Genomic DNA, 17,888 nt, shown 5'->3' on the forward strand with positions numbered 1-17,888 from the left:
TCCCCCATCCTCTCCACATGTCCAAACCACCTCAATCTACCTCTCCTCATCACAACACCAATACACTCCAGTCCCATCCTACCTCTCAACTCTTCCATTGTATATATATATATATATATATATATACAGAAATGGTTCATATTATTGCATAGATATGTGAAAATGCAGTTACAACTGAAATAGCTTGATGCACAGGTTGTGATGCTAGTCTTACATAGCTCAGCACATAAGACAGCCAAGATCCACCATTTACTAGGTTTCTGCTGCTACCAGGAGTTAGGTCAACACGTAAGGCAGTCAGGATCTGTCATCAAACAGGTTCTTGGTGTTAATTATTTTCTTTTCATTTTTTGCATAGTGACCTATACTTGTTACAGATACTGTATGTGGTCATTGTTCTGGAGGAGTTATTTGAGGCTGTTTATTGTCTCTTCAGTTTAAGGACTGTATCCAAAGCAAAGTTACCTGATCCTGGAACAAGATGTAAGAAAAAAAAAATAATAATATTAAAGGGGTTAATAAGAGTTGTACTGCCTTGTGAATGCCAGAACTCATAGTTGTCAGCTGCTTTTGACCTGTATTATATTGTGCTGTTGTCTCTCTTCTTGATAATAAACTGGTATATTTTAGCAGAGCTTTCCAAATTAATTTAGAAATTACCAGCCATTTTCCTTATGCAGAGCTCTCATTTATATGATCTTTAGGTTAGTGAGATGCTTAGAGATTGTGTTAATAAGTGTTCGATATTGACTACTCTTTCTTTTATGTGTTTTGTCTGATATTTGTACAGGTCTTGCCTGTGTACTTACTCCTGAGGACAGTTGAAGACCCTGCTCAGCAAAGATGATCACATAGAGCCTATGTCCACTGCTAACTCCATTCACTCACATTGGGATGCTGCCAAAGTCTGCTAGCACTGAAAAAATTACATCCACATGTGAAAATGTTTATTGAAAATACTGTATTTAACAGTTTTGACCAGTATTCTTCTATCTGAACAATCATGTCACTGTGAAATCAAGACACATCCTCCAACTACGTATGCTGGAGCATCTCAAGATCTCTTCCACAGTCTGTTTGTTTACATCTTGATGAAAAGAATCCACATCATGGTAAGCTTTAATGGGAAGATATGAAGGTCTTAAGAAATTTCAGGTTAACTGTTCTAATAATGTTCATGTTAGAGTTCATGTGCAAATCCTCTGCATGGTAAGCTATGCTAGGGAGATACGAAACTCAGAAAAAAAGTTTGTGTAATGCTTGTTATTGGTTCATATGCTTTGCATCTCAGAGGCAAGAATTCCCAGAATCAGAGCATCAGTATGGAGGTATGGAGCTCACGAAGGATTCCATGGTAGCTGTTGTAATACTGTTGATGTTAGTTGTTCAGGCTCACAAAACATTCGTTGCTGGCTGTTCTAATAATGATCATGTTAATGATTCATGTGCTTACAGATATCTTACCAATATCATCAGAGGTGACTGTGGAAGCAGACATGGCAAAGTGAAAGTTTTTTTTTGGTTAGCACCTTCACCACTTCAGTCTTTAGACATATTTTATATTTTATTCTCAGTATTTTCAGAAGGTTCTGTTAAAGTCAGGAGAGAATTTTGAACTGGAGGAGTCAGATACAGTCTTCAGTAGTGTCTTCAGTACAAGAGGCCTATCCTAACTTGAGTAAAAGTATCTGAAAGTAGCGAAGTCTAAGAATACATCATCAGACTGTAGGAGTCAGACCAAAGAGCAGCGACTCTGGGTAAGATTCTCAATGTCAAAGATTGTCACCGGAAATGACTGGAATATATGAGGATCGTCAATAATCGTTTTGCTACAATATGCTGGTAAACTTGCACAAAAGAATAACTAAATAAATGTTCCCTGACTCACACACGCAGATGTATTCCAGGTCCTCCAAATAATATTTCCCTTGGCTGCCTCTGGTGTTGCAGTGAAGTGCTACTTTTTGATCATTTATGTAGCAGAATCTCACTGAGAGTTTATTTATTAGCAGATTTTATGTCAGGTTTTTTTGCAGATAAAGGAATCCATTTATCAGAAAGTATGTTTTTCTACAATTTTCATTTAAATATTATATTTATTTTTATAGAATAGCTAGGCTGAATGAGAGCATTTATACCAGGTATCAAAAATAGTTACTAGTAAAATTGAAAAAGGTATAAACATGGGTGAAACTTTTTTTTTTTTTTTTTTTTTTTTTTTTTTTAAGAGATAACTGACACATTCCAGTAACAGGTGGCATGCTTACATGTACAACCAAAGGGTTAAAATTACAACTATTGTAGTTATTGAGTGTAACTAGTCATTCCACTTCTCTTGGATCCAGTACAGTGGAGTCTCGTTGTATTACCGGGTGTTGTAATAAGATTTTTATTGGATAAGTTCAGTGCTTCCCAACATATGCTGTATATTAGTGTGGCACAGACATAATTACAGTAGTACTACAGTTTCCTGGAAAAATCCTGATAGAATTGTTTTGCAGCAGTTAGCATCTTGAAACTTTCCCTTGAATAACATCAACAGAGCATCACCATCATGCACTAATTCATAATTCATGGGTAAATAAACATAATTGTACAGGTGCATCCCATAAGAGTTTTAATCTGAGGGATGGTTGGGGCTTTATTGCTCACATTATGCTGCACAGGTGAGCAACTGTTCACTTTTTCCCTGAATGCCTGGATTGAGTATCATAGCCTTGGGCTAATATTCCCCCGATAGGGCAGTTATGGGTAAGATGATGATGAATGGAAGTACAGTAAGTCCTTGTCATAAGAAGCCTTTTATGAATGTTAATTTTTGCTAGCACTGTTCATTGCAGAAAACTTTTCTTGTAAAGTTCCATTCTTACCCATAATGCTGATTTGCTAGTTCCCACAAATTTCAGCACTTGTTATATGGAAAAATTTGCAGTACTGTGTACAGTAATAAAAAATGTCTTTGATGTATAATGAGGACAGCTTGTACTTATTTTTACAAACAGGGCAGAGTGAGCACAAATAAATGAGTACACATTACACAACATTTTTGCTATACTGTAGCACTGAACTTTGTCTGTACACTGTACTATAGTGCATTTACAAACTTGACGAAGATCTCAAACCCTTGTAAATCAGTTTAAGACCATCTGTAGTGAGACTGGAGGCTTAATTTTGGTAACCAAAGGAAACTCATTCATACCTCGTAACTAATGCTTATCGAAATTCATACGACCATGTCTTAGTACTGTATTTAAGCAGTGAGTTGCCCTTTTCTTTCATTTGGAAATAAACCATCTGTAGCATCATTACACATAGGCCATGGTATACAACAGGAAGTGATGAAATACTGTACATTATATGAAAGATTGGAAAACCTTACACTTGACTTTACTCCTCGGTCCCTCCTTCCCAACTAATGAATATTGTACTGTATCATGTTTTGGGGGTTACGTTGTTTTCCATTAATGAAATAAAATATCATTGTAAAGCAAAAATAAATCGCTGTTGTATGCCACTTCTTAATTGAAATGAAACTTAAAAGTGTTTTTATAATATTGTATATTGTATTAAATACCTTTAAAATTGGTAGCGATATTATCATACTCTCCCGTCAGAAAAGATGATGATGTACAACTTTCACATATATATATATATATATATATATATATATATATATATACTGTATGTATATATATATATATATACTGTATATATATATATATTGTAACGGCCATACCACGTTGAGTACACCACTTCTCGCCCGATCAGCGAAGTTAAGCAACGTTGGGTCTGGTTAGTACTTGGATGGGTGACCGCCTGGGAACACCAGATGCTGTTGGCATAATGTTCTCCCTACGTGTCAAGTGAGGTTGGTGGAGGCTTAGTGCCCCTCCCTGTAAAACAATTAACTCTAAGCCCTTGGCTACCCCATTTGGGATACATGGCGTCTGGCAATGAATGAATATATATATATATATATATATATATGTGTGTGTGTGTGTGTGTGATGGGACTGCTGAGGAATGTATGTGGAGTACAAAGTGTGGATAGGATACGGAATAATGTGATTTGTGAAAGATGCAGAGTGAGGAAGTCGTGGACGCCAGAATCAAAGAAAGTGTACTGAGATGGTATGGTCATATGGAGAGAATGGATGACAATAGAGTGGTGAAAAAGTATACCTGAGTGAATTTGAAAGAGGGAGGGGGCGAGGTTGGCCATAAAGAAGGTGGAGGGATATGGTGGATGAGTGTGTGAGGAAGTGAGGTATGGAAGTTGGCAAGGCTAAGGGACTGACAAGAGACCGAGCTGGCTGTTTGAATTTCGTGCAGAGAAGTGCATAACTAGGGATTTGGCATCCCATTTTAACGTGAGTGTTCGGATTGACTATCAGATTGGAATACAGTATGTGAAGCTACAGAATATGGTAAAAAAAAATTTCACTTATCTGATGGAGCCAGGATTCCGTGGACATGAATGATGAGTGAATAGAAGCATGGCCCATTGAACTGGGCAAACTTAAGCTGTCTGGACGTTGCTACTCCTCACTCTGCCCTAGGATGGGAAAGGAGGTACAGGTGATGATAATTATAGAGAGAGAGGGAGAGAGTATCATCCTCATCTTTTGGATGATATACTGTATAAATATGCTGAGCACTAAAGTGGACCGAACTTCCTTTCTTCTGGCCAATTTTGTATGCACCTGGATCTCACGTGATGTCATATCTCACCTGTCACCTGCATGAACTTGCCTGCCTAGCTGTGGGTGGATCCTGCCCTCGGCAGTGCTTTAACTTCTGCATCCGTGCTAAGGCAAAAAAAATCATCCGCATATCTGATCATTTAAAATAAAGGGCAACAGAAATCGGCTGTTAAATATATCTCATTGAAGTAGTGGTATTAATACCCGTTTAATTATGTCTTACACATCGCATTTCTGCAATTACATGGAGATGCAGATTTTTTCTTTTTACTGTATGAAAAAAAAAAAAAAAATGCCACAGGAGCATTTATAATACCCTCAGTTGTTGCCACAAAACAATGGAAAAGTGTAAAGTTTGACCTATAAGGAATTCACTAACAGCTGCTTGTACGTACATAGTTATGTGAGTACTGTATGTACTTAAGTACGGTACATGCGCTTGTAAGGGGGAATGTACCTAAGGACTTATGCATGCATTTAGATATTTATTAAGGTAATTAAATATTTACGGTAAACAGTATACGTGCATATGTAAGTACTGTACATAATATATACTTATGTACGCATTTAAGTCCATTCATGCTTATATATTATATAGCTACTGTGGTAGGTGGGGGCGCTCACCATCAACTCAATGTAGTCCCACTCTTGGATGTTGGCCCTTTCCTCTCCTCCATCCTTCTTTCCTTCCATCCTCTTCTGTCTTCCTTTCCTTCATTCTTTCCTCATCCCTCTGCCTGTGGGTGACTTTACACTCCCTCTTCTTTCTTTCCTTCATTCTTTCCTTGTCCTTCTGCCTGTGGGTAACTTTACACTCCCTCTTCTGTCTTCCTTTCCTTCATTCTTTCCTTGTCCTTCTGCCTGTGGGTAACTTTACACTCCCTCTTCTGTCTTCCTTTCCTTCATTCTTTCCTCTCCCTTCTGCCTGTGGGTGACTCTGCACTCAGTGACAAGGCAAATGGTTTCATGTAATCCAGGAAACCATTAACTATGCTGGGTGGTAACCATATAACCAAATTTTGGCACCTGGTGATTTGCTGGGTAATTATGGAACTCCAGTCAGATTGAGCCCATGAAGGTTTGTATCCAAGGGGTGGTTGGGGTTTATTGTTCACGTAATGCCACTCAGGGATGAGTGAGGCTGGGTACTCATCTTAAATGTCAGGACCAACTTCCCTAGCCCTGGGCTCCTATGCTTCCCATGGGGCAGTGTAGGAATGAATGGTGGATGTAGATGCATGCATACATCCTTAAGTATAAACGAACATATGCAAATACGTAGGCTACTTACACATGTAGGCAAGTATGTACATTAGTGCTCGGGTGTAAATGCACATGTACTTAAGTTCGTGCGAAAACATGCACATAATGCATAATTAAGTTCATTGGTAGGACGCACCTACGGTAAGTTCGCATTTGAGTATGTATGAGTAGGTACCTGAACATTTACATGCATACAATATGTACCCATATTAAGTATGTACAGTACGTAAGTGTTTATGCATGATACATATGTAGGTGCACACGTACACAAGTATATACGTAAATACCTATGTACGCAAGTATGTATGTATACATTCGCATGTGCGTCCGTTAAATATGTATGTATGTATGCACGTACATAAGCACATGCATCTGTACGTAGGTACGACTTAAGTTTGCACGCAACTGCACATCGGTACGTAACCATATACATACGGCGTGCGTACGTACACGTACGTGCTTACGTTTTTTAGCACGCACGCACGTCCATATGTAGGTACACATGCACGTCAGATTGTAAGTACGTACACAACTACGGACAAAAGTACATTCATTCGTAAATGCGTGCGTACATTTTTGTATATAAGCATCTTAGTAAATACGTATTTTTGTTTATTGATACTTGATAAACGTATGTATGTAGGTTTGTATGCACGTAAGTAGGAAAGTACTTACGTACAGTACTATACTAAGAAAGTACCTAAGTACTCTCTGATAATTTACATAGTAAGTACAGTACACAAAGATAACCTACGTAAAAAATAATCCATACTACATTTTCATTATTGAAATCACCCGCACAAACATAACATTAGTCTTCGTGACTTGTGAAATGAAGAACATGCGCGGAAGTGCAATTGCTGTTATAACATTTTGAGCAACACTGTTTCAGATGATTTTATGAAACCTAGGAAGATCTCATACTGGAGGGGTTAATGATTGCTGTATATAATTTCGCCAGTCGAAATATCTCTCTCCTAATATTTATAAAATCACCTGAAGAAAGTAGAGAAACAAGCCAGTGCTGTTCAGTTAAAATAGGCTGTTCCAACCTTCCCTCGAGTTCATCACCCCACTTCTAATCCTGTGAAACCCTGTTGTCAGCTGGAATATAATACTAGTTCCTACCATGAGAAGGTTAATCGTGAAGATATTAATACAGCCAGGCTCCTATGACTCTCCCCAAATCTTCTGGTGTTAAACGGAGAAAAAAAAAAAAATAGAGAAACGACAGACTTATAATCATGGCGGCTCGATTTCAATATTTAAGAGTTCATCATCCAGACGTTTTTATTCATTATAGGGAAGACCTCTTGCACTGTGATTGTTACTGAAGGGTGTATCTAAAACAACTTATTGGAAATATCTGTCCTTATTTACATTAAACACTCTAAAGATAACAAGAAACAAAAATGAGTAAATACCAGCTATTCGAGCCCCTAACAATAAAGCGCACATCTATGCTTCGAATCCTCTGAACCCCTGAAACCGCCCGATCATCCCATTTGCCCGAGAGACCTGGGGAGGGGGTGACACGCCGTTGGAGTGCAGGGTGATATTATTCCTATTTTATTTCTATTAAGGTATTTTCATATTTCATGCTAGGACAGAAATTGCTGGCTTTCTTAGCGTTACGTAGAGGGCCTAGCTTATATTTATATTTCATGCTAGGACACAAATAGCTGGCTTTCTTAGCGTTACGTAGAGGGTGTAGCTTTCTTTGTACCGATATTATTTCTTTGCAGTGTTTGTCTTCGTTGATGCTTTAGACTAGGATATAATGTAGTTTAGAATGGCTGTTATCATAGAGATGTTAAAGTGTCGGCTTGATAGTGTGCTGTAGTTTTGTAGACGTTATAATTTAAGCATTTGATTCCGGAAATGAATGTCATCTGTTTAATTGTGCCGTTCGCTTTTTTTTTTTTTTTTTTTTTTTTTTTTTTTTTTTTTTAATACCACCATACCAAATTGCCACACATCACACCGCGCCACACCAAACTTCACTACCAAACACAACAACACACCAACAGACACCACATCACCCCACACCACACCATACCAAACACATCCACTTTACCCAATCCCACAGCACCACATTCCAACACCACAACAAACAACATAGCCACACCATAGCACTCCATACCACACCGCACCACAATGCCTGCACCACGCTGCACCATATCACATCACAGTGCTATACACAGCATGACACATCACAACACACTACACACTACCATACAACCCACTACCACACCACACCACATTGCCATACCGCATCACACCACACCACATTGCCATACCGCATCACACCACACCACTTCACACCGCACTGCATCACACTCACACCACACTATATTATGCTACGATATACTACACTCACTACACCACACCACACCACACCACATCACATCACATCACACCTTACCACACCACATCACACCACACCTTACCACACCACATCACACCACACCTTACCACACCACACCACATTCCTACACCACACCACATTCCTACACCACAACCCATCACAGTGTTACCATACCACAGCATATGCCACTCCACACCATTCCACACGACCCCATCACGCAGCGACGCATCACTCCACGCCACACAACACGTACTAACTACGCTTACACTACTGCACGCAGCGTCACACCACGCCATATCACACCGCACCACACCACGTTACACCACACCACATTACACATCATCATTTCACACCACACTGCCACACCACGCTGAATGCCTGCACCACACCACACAGCACCACACAACATTACACAGCACCACACTACACAGCATCACGGCACACCAAGATACACCTCACTATACCGCACCAAACCACAATACAACAAAATACGCAATCCTACACACCACGCAACCCTACATCATACTGCATCACACTATGCAACACTACACCACACCACGCAAGGCCACATCATATCACACAAATCCACACGACACCATCCAGAAACCACACTACACTACACTGCACTGCACTGCACTACATCACGCCACACCACATTCCCACACCACACCACATCGCACCACACATTGCCACACCACACTACATTACGCCACTCCACACCATATCACGCAATACTGCACACCACACATTCCTACATCATACAACATTGCACCATACAACACCACACGAGACCACATCACACCACTCCCCGTAATATTGCCACCATACCACACCAATCCACACAACACACCACATCTGCCAAACCACATCACATCACATCACACCACTACGCCATACTCCATAGCACATTTCCACACTACACATTACACTACACTACCACACCACTACACCATACACCATATCACGTTGCCACACCTCTCTGCGGTACACTACACTACACCACACCACACCTCATTGCCACGCCATAACATAACACGCCACACCACAACGCCACATCACACCAAATTGTCACACCACACCTCATTGCTACACAATAGCACATTACACGACGTCATACCACAACTCATTGCTACACCAAACCACGTCATACCACAACACGTCACACCACACCAATCCACACCACACCACTTATCACACCACATGACGCCACGCCACACCATACCACGCCACGGCCCCACACACTAAGCCACGCCCTACACCACGCCAAACCACATCACACCACAGACAGCATCACACACCACACCACACCATACCATAAACATAGTGTTCAAGGCACTTGGTTAACTTGCCCTCAAGGCACTGTAAATCTGTTTCTTAGTGCTCTCAAGGCTCTTGTATACCAAGTACCGTGAGAGGACTATGAAACAGATTTACATTGCCTTGAGAGCACTGACACTTACCAGTGCTCTTGGTGCACTTTCATAGTGCTGAATATATTTAGAACTTGTATACACCATATTGCAGATGGAGCAAATATAGCATATTAAAGGCGAAGGAAATACAGCATATTAAAGGTTAAGGAAATAGTGAGTCCATTACCATAGTTTATTGTATATAAAACTGATTCGGCACATGAACATTAAAATTCCTTATGCACCACTGTAATGCTGGTAGTTAAGTATTTAAGTATTTATGTATTGCATACGGTTTTTTCAGAGATACTACTATCTTCACACTATAGTTTGGCATTATTATTTCGAACATTTTAAACTGCAGTATTAGCTTTGCCTAACTTGCTATTTTTCTAGAGTCACTCGAAGATCTACCGTATATTAATTAGTTTGGTCTCATTTCTTCCATTTCTAGATCTTGTTCACTCCATTTATGATTTTTTTTTTTTTTTGTCAGCTCTAGGTCCTTGGAGCCTGGGAATATGGGGGATGAATGTTGTTGTTTTTTTTTAAATAATTGCAGAAACTAATTGCACAGTTGTGGTATACTGTATTAACCCATTAGTGCCCAGAGTTCTTGTGCAAGGGAGTTTGCTGGAAGGGTGCTAAGTGTACTGCCCTCCGCCTATCGGCTCATGGTCGCGAATCTCATAGGTCCCTACCCGAGGGTTCCCTTCTTTATCAAGTTTTGAACAAGCACAATGGGTTAACCCATAAGTGCAGCTTACGAGTACTGATCAATTCTCATTAATATCGACTACGATACTGAAACCCTACTGTAGTATACTGTCTTTGGTCGAGCATTATTTTCCTTTCATTTTGACAGACGAAACATACGTTCTAATTTGTAAGCAGTATTTTGTATTCTTTTTAAATATGCCATTAAAGTGAAGTTCCGAAAGATTAAAGGACCAATTTTCTGAGGCTAAGTTACAAATCTCTTCCAATCAGATGTACTGGAAAACTGATTAGTGCTGCACAGTAATAAAAGCTGGTGGTAAGCACTTTGTTCTCTATTCGATTATCCGTTTCAATCGTGATCATAACTCAGTACAAATGGAGTGGATAGGATCTAAAATCAGGAACAGCAGAGTAGAAAATCTATCAGTACGTAGTGAAAGTCCATCTACCCATGCACGTTATTTAAGCCTTCACGGTTATTACATTTACGTCAAATAGCAATCCGTTTACCAAGTTACCATTTTATCCCTACGTATAAAAGAATTTAATCTAAAATGACAATTTTGACTTCAAGCCGGATAGAAAAGTTATTCAAAAATTCAGCATTTAAAAAAAAAAAAAAAAAAAAAAAAAGCTGCAAACGTACTCTGCAACAAAATGTAAGGTAAACGATCAGGGAATCTAACAAACCCTTGACATACGCAAGCATCACGCATTTTCAAGTCTATATACAAGAGCTTTTTACATAGTTTATATACAGGAGCTTTTTACGTAAACGTTTTTACAGTTCTGAAAAAATCTCTCTCCCATCTACTTGTATACTGAATGGAATCTAGTTGCAATATAATAGGCCTACTGTAATATCGTAAAGTGATTTTTAAGGAACACCAGATTTTAGTCAGGAGTAACCTTGCTTCGTCCCTTATGTTGAAAAGATGGTTACAAAAGTTTCGATGACTAAACGGATATAAGAGTCGTAATTGATGATCAGGACAACTCAGTTTTATACTTCTGAGAGCTTTCACTAACTGGTTAGTGGATAAACGGATGCTACTGTTTACATTTATTTTCAGAATGTTGGAGGAGCAGCCAATGAAGACTCGCTGGATGAACAACCGTGGCATTCTTTCTCTAGAACCAGTTAGTTCCTGGAATGAACACTTTCAGCATCCGTCCCTCCTGGCATGAACCGTCTGCAGCGCCACTCTTCACATCACTTACGGAAGAAATACAGCAGCCAGGATCATCGATAATTTTAAGGAAGGTAAACAAAATTCATGTTTTAAAATACAAAGTAGATTGCTAGTAAAAGTTTCAGATTTTCAGTGCACAGTAGAGTGGTTAGTTTAATCCTTTGGAATAAACCGTGGATAATGATATTGCCTAGTCTTATTATAACATTGAGGAGGCTAGGTGTTGTGGTAGTTTAAAAACTAATTCAATGAAAGGTAGCACTAGTATGCCACTTTTACAAATATTTCAGTTTAATTCCAAACCAACAATGTCCATGAACCCCACCCCCCTTACGAAACATCCAGAACCATTTATGAAACCCACACAAGCTTCAAACAAAACCTCTGAAATACTGTATCCCCCTACAAAGTGCTGCACTACAAAATGCACAAAACCTTCACAAGTGCACTAAGAACTACAGTACATGAAAAATATAGCATACTACGAAATTTTGTAACCTTTTACGAAATACAGCAACCCTCCACAAAACACAGCAACCCCCCACAAATACAGTAACCCCCACAAAATACAGTAACCCCCACAAAATACAGTAAACCTCCACAAAATACAGTAAACTTCCACAAAATACAGTAATCCCCACAAAATACAGTAACCCCCACAAAATACAGTAACCCCCACAAAACACAGCAGCCCCCCACAAAACAGAGCAGCCCCCCACAAAAGACTAACCCTCCACAAAAGACTAACCCTCCACAAAAGATTAACCCTCCACAAAAGACTAACCCTCCACAAAAGACTAACCCTCCACAAAAGACTAACCCTCCACAAAATACAGCAACCCTCCACAAAATACAGCAACCCTCCACAAAATACAGCAACCCCCCACAAAATACAGCAACCCTCTACGTAGTACCCAAGTGCTTTAAGAAATTAAGAGACCGGGGTCCCATCACAATACCAGGGACCCTCAATAAGTAAACCGATTAATCCCTCTGTGAAACCCCTCAGTGGTCCCTCTACGAAACCCCCCAGTGGTCCCTCTACGAAACCCCCTATGGTCCCTCTGTGAAACCCCCTATGGTCCCTCTGTGAAACCCCCTATGGTCCCTCTGTGAAACCCCGCCATAGTCCCTCTACGAAACCCCCCAGTGGTTCTCTCTTCAAACCCCCCATATTTTCTACGAAACCCCCCATGGTCCCTCAACGAAACCCCCCCATGGTCCCTCAACGAAACCCCCCCATGGTCCCTCAACGAAACCCCCCATGGTCCCTCAACGAAACCCCCCCCCGGTCCCTCAACGAAACCCCCCCCATGGTCCCTCAACAAACCCCCCTCCCATGGTCCCTCTGCGAAACCCCCCGATGGTCCCTCTGCGAAACCCCCCCATGGTCCCTCAACGAAACCCCCCCCATGGTCCCTCAACGAAACCCCCCCCATGGTCCCTCAACGAAACCCCCCCCCATGGTCCCTCAACGAAACCCCCCCCCATGGTCCCTCAACGAAACCCCCCATGGTCCTTCTGCGAAAGCCCCCCCATGGTCCCTCTGCGAAAGCCCCCCCATGGTCCCTCTGCGAAACCCCCCAATGAAACTCATAACCTTTAACGAAACCCACAGGAACTTTAACAAAACTAAACACTCGTATTCTTAAACTCTTTCCGTCACTAAGGAAGTCTCTCTCGTGTTTAATTCCAGTTAAAGTCGCTTAATATGTACTCTTGCTCCATAGGTACCTCAGTTTCCGTACATATGCTTTAGTGATTGTTTCCTAACGCGGGAGTTCTATACTATCGGTAATTAAAATATCTAATTTTTTTGTTCCTGCTCATCAACAACTGGGCACGCCATGTTGAGGAAAAAATTAGTCCTTCCCTTCATACCCCGCCATGCTGAGGAAAACATTAGGACAAATTTTTGTTAAAAATGCTTTTTATTTTCTATGTGTAAGCATGCAGACAGACAGGCAGGCAGGCAGAGTTCAGTGAGCAGGCAGGCAGCATCAGGCAGGCAGGCAGCATCAGGCAGGCAGGCAGGCAGCATCAGGCAGGCAGGCAGGCAGCATCAGGCAGGCAGGCAGGCAGGCAGCATCAGGCAGGCAGGCAGGCAGGCAGCATCAGGCAGGCAGGCAGGCAGGCAGCATCAGGCAGGCAGGCAGGCAGGCAGCATCAGGCAGGCAGGCAGGCAGGCAGCATCAGGCAGGCAGGCAGGCAGGCAGCATCAGGCAGGCAGGCAGGCAGGCAGCATCAGGCAGGCAGGCAGGCAGGCAGGCAGCCAGCATCAGGCAGGCAGCATCAGGCAGGCAGGCAGGCAGGCAGGCAGCATCAGGCAGGCAGGCAGGCAGGCAGGCAGCATCAGGCAGGCAGGCAGGCAGGCAGGCAGCATCAGGCAGGCAGGCAGGCAGGCAGGCAGCATCAGGCAGGCAGGCAGGCAGGCAGGCAGCATCAGGCAGGCAGGCAGGCAGGCAGGCAGGCAGGCAGGCAGGCAGGCAGGCAGCATCAGGCAGCATCAGGCAGCATCAGGCAGCATCAGGCAGCATCAGGCAGGCAGGCAGCATCAGGCAGGCAGGCAGGCAGGCAGGCAGGCAGGCAGGCAGGCAGGCAGCATCAGGCAGGCAGGCAGGCAGCATCAGGCAGGCAGGCAGGCAGCATCAGGCAGGCAGGCAGGCAGGCAGCATCAGGCAGGCAGGCAGCATCAGGCAGGCAGGCAGGCAGGCAGCATCAGGCAGGCAGGCAGGCAGGCAGGCAGGCAGGCAGGCAGGCAGGCAGCCAGGCAGGCAGCATCAGGCAGGCAGCATCAGGCAGGCAGCATCAGGCAGGCAGCATCAGGCAGGCAGGCAGGCAGGCAGGCAGGCAGGCAGCATCAGGCAGGAAGGCAGGCAGGCAGGCAACATCAGGCAGGCAGGCAGGCAGGCAGGCAGGCAGCATCAGGCAGGCAGGCAGGCAGGCAGCATCAGGCAGGCAGGCAGGCAGGCAGCATCAGGCAGGCAGGCAGGCAGGCAGCATCAGGCAGGCAGCATCAGGCAGGCAGGCAGGCAGCATCGGGCAGGCAGCATCAGGCAGGCAGGCAGGCAGCATCAGGCAGGCAGGCAGGCAGCAGCATCAGGCAGGCAGGCAGGCAGCATCAGGCAGGCAGGCAGTGTTCAGTGAGCAGGCAGGCAGGCAAGCAGTGTTCAATGAGCAGGCAGGCAGAGTTCTATGAGCAAGCTGGCAGACAGGTAGGTAGGCGGGGGGTGAGGGGGTGAAGAGACGGTCAAGCTGGCGGGAAAGCAGGCAAGGTAGGCAAGCAGGCAAGCAAATAGGCAATACTCCAGGTAGGCAAGCAAGGCATTTGAAGGCAAGCAAAATGCTTAAGTTTACCCCAAACGAAATTTAATCCCAAACTAAGTGAATCCCAAATGCAGCTTGAATACCACAAGCAATTTAATCCCTCAGAATTCCTGTTAATGTTGTTATAAGGAGTTCAGTATTCGGTTTCAGTTAATTCAGAGTCTTAATTCAGAAAAATCAGTGTTAGGTTATCCGATTCGCAACTTTTTGATGTCAGTTAATTGTCATTTGTTTTAGAGTCATTTCGTCAGTTATTAAATCAAAGCAGTTCATAGCCATTTAGAGTCGAATAAAGAGACACTCATTCCACCTGTGCCAATCATTCCTTCAGTGCCAATCATTCCTCCAATGCCAATCATCATCATCTTTCCTACCAGTGCCAGTCATCACCATCATTCCCTCCAGTACCAATCATCATCATCTTTCCTCCACCAGTGTCAATCACCATTCCACCAGTGCCAATCACCATTCCACCAGTGCCAATCACCATTCCACCAGTGCCAATCACCATTCCACCAGTGCCAATCACCATTCCACCAGTGTCAATCACCATTCCACCAGTGTCAATCACCATTCCACCAATGCCAATCATCATCATTCCTCCATACCCAATCATTCCTCCACAGTCAATCATTCCTCCACAGTCAATCATTCCTCCACAGTCAATCATTCCTCCACAGTCAATCATTCCTCCACAGTCAATCATTCCTCCACAGTCAATCATTCCTCCACAGTCAATCATTCCTCCACAGTCAATCATTCCTCCACAGTCAATCATTCCTCCACAGTCAATCATTCCTCCACAGTCAATCATTCCTCCACAGTCAATCATTCCTCCACAGTCAATCATTCCTCCACAGTCAATCATTCCTCCACAGTCAATCATTCCTCCACAGTCAATCATTCCTCCACAGTCAATCATTCCTCCACAGTCAATCATTCCCCCACAGTCAATCATTCCCCCACAGTCAATCATTCCTCCACAGTCAATCATTCCTCCAGTCAAATTCGTGTCAATCTTGCTTCAGTTATACCCATGTCAGTTATTTCTAGTAAAGTTTGTAAAATCGTGTGGCGATAGTACACGTTACCAGCATGAAGGAATTTGTGTGGACTAATAATTTTAGGACGGCATTAAAGCTGAATAAAATAGTGTGGCAGAAGCAAAATATCACTATTTGGATAACTCTGTACTAGGAACGAGGGATCTCCCAAGCTGAATAACATCAGGCGGTCGCAAGAATAAGTCAGTGCATCAATCTTCACTAAGATGACGTATTTCACTAGATTCGTAACATCTCCAGTTATTTTGATCAGATTTTTCGAAACAGGTGACAAAACACCCTTCATTGTACTTTACTGCAAGATGTCTCAGAACTTGGGAAAAAAGTCTGGTGGATGACATGAAAAGATTTTAGATTGAAGGGAACAAGGGGGATTATGGTAGATGAACGGGGCTATTATGGGCATCCCTCCGAGGACAAGGATCTTCTCTTTCTTGTTTCCGCCAAACTTATTCAGTTTAGGAGTGGCCTCAAAAGTTATACTACGGGTACATCACCGATTTCACGAAGGGCAGGGCAGGTGTAGAGGCGATGCAGAATCAGGGCAGAGCGGGACGTTGAATTGGCAGGACCTGAAACACAAAGACAAGTCACTACTGACCACATGTGTTACTCTAACGAGTGGCCATAGACAAGTGTCACCGTTTCATTTGTCATCAGGCTGCAGTCCCAGAGTACACCTCCCTCCCTCATGCCTCTCCACTCCATTCCTGGACATCCCCCGTTTCCCCTCCACCTCTCCCCCTTTCTCCACCCATTCCTCCTATCTCATTCTCTTCTCTTCCCCTCCACTTCTTCCACTTGCACACAGCTTACAACCCCCTTAGTTGAGCAAAATCTTAATATTTAACCCCTTCGCAACGACAACCTTCTCCACTTCATTTTTGATACATCATACGGTTTTACTCGTTACGAAAAAACAAGTTAATTAATGATCACTTATCTAATGCCTAAGTAAGGAAGCCCCCAAAGATAAAAATTTCGTCCTCGAGCACAGTAGGTTACGTATTGATAGCAGTAAAAGAGGCAAAGGTAAAATGAACCACGAAATATTATTCAAGTTATTTCGATATATTCATTCGGTGGCACGAAAAAAAAGATGGTCAAGTTTACCAACCATACCTATATAAATGGAGTTTTCCACTTCAGGGTTTCGTCTGGCTTATATGTTCTTCCACTCTGCCCTCCTTATCTTCCTCGTCCTCTCTCTCTCTCCCTCGTCCTCTCTCTGCTTAGAAAGGCTATTAAATTTCCTGCACCTTGTCAGGTTGTGTACAGTCCAGGACAAGTTAGCCTAATATTCCACTGCGTCTGTTTCATATTTAGGTCATGTCTCACTATTCTCTAACTGTGTATGCCGTGATAAGTATACCAAGCCTCACTGAGCTTAGGAATATTACCAAGCAGAGGAAACTCACAAGGTGAAAATATTAGGCGATATTTTATCCCAGACTGTACTGCTCAGTGTCATTCAAAGTATCAGCAAGTGTTCCTTAGGCATCAAAACTTCATAATTCTGTCAGTATGGATAAAACCTTTATTGGCTAGTGATGTATCATCTGACCAGCTGTGATTGTCTGAATTTACCGATTTTCGAGGTTTGTCAAATGAATAAATTATGCAATAACTAGTAGGAAAAAGTGGGTATGGGTGAAGATATGTCTGATGAACCTTGCAGAGCAAGATATCACATTTCAATATTTTCATGAAGAGAACAGCCGATACATCACCCAACCAATCCAGTCACATGAGCTTTACCGGATCCCCCCGTCCGTCCCTCCGGGTCCGCACCGTCCCTCTTCTCTTCTGTGGCCCATCAGCCTGCAGGATAATTTCTGT

General features: G+C 42.8%; 1 non-coding gene across 1 annotated transcript; it reads left to right on the top strand.

Moving 5' to 3' along the window:
* The first annotated feature begins 3,722 nt into the window (after nt 1-3,722).
* Nucleotides 3,723-3,841, top strand: LOC145398568 (5S ribosomal RNA). Its single transcript, XR_013897156.1, has one exon. It is a non-coding gene; the product is annotated as a 5S ribosomal RNA (ribosomal RNA).
* The last annotated feature ends 14,047 nt before the right edge of the window (nt 3,842-17,888 follow it).

Source organism: Coenobita brevimanus, chromosome 45 (assembly GCF_032717465.1).
Source record: "Coenobita brevimanus isolate Jiangsu-jjx chromosome 45, ASM3271746v2, whole genome shotgun sequence".
In the NCBI taxonomy this organism is placed as follows: domain Eukaryota; kingdom Metazoa; phylum Arthropoda; class Malacostraca; order Decapoda; family Coenobitidae; genus Coenobita; species Coenobita brevimanus.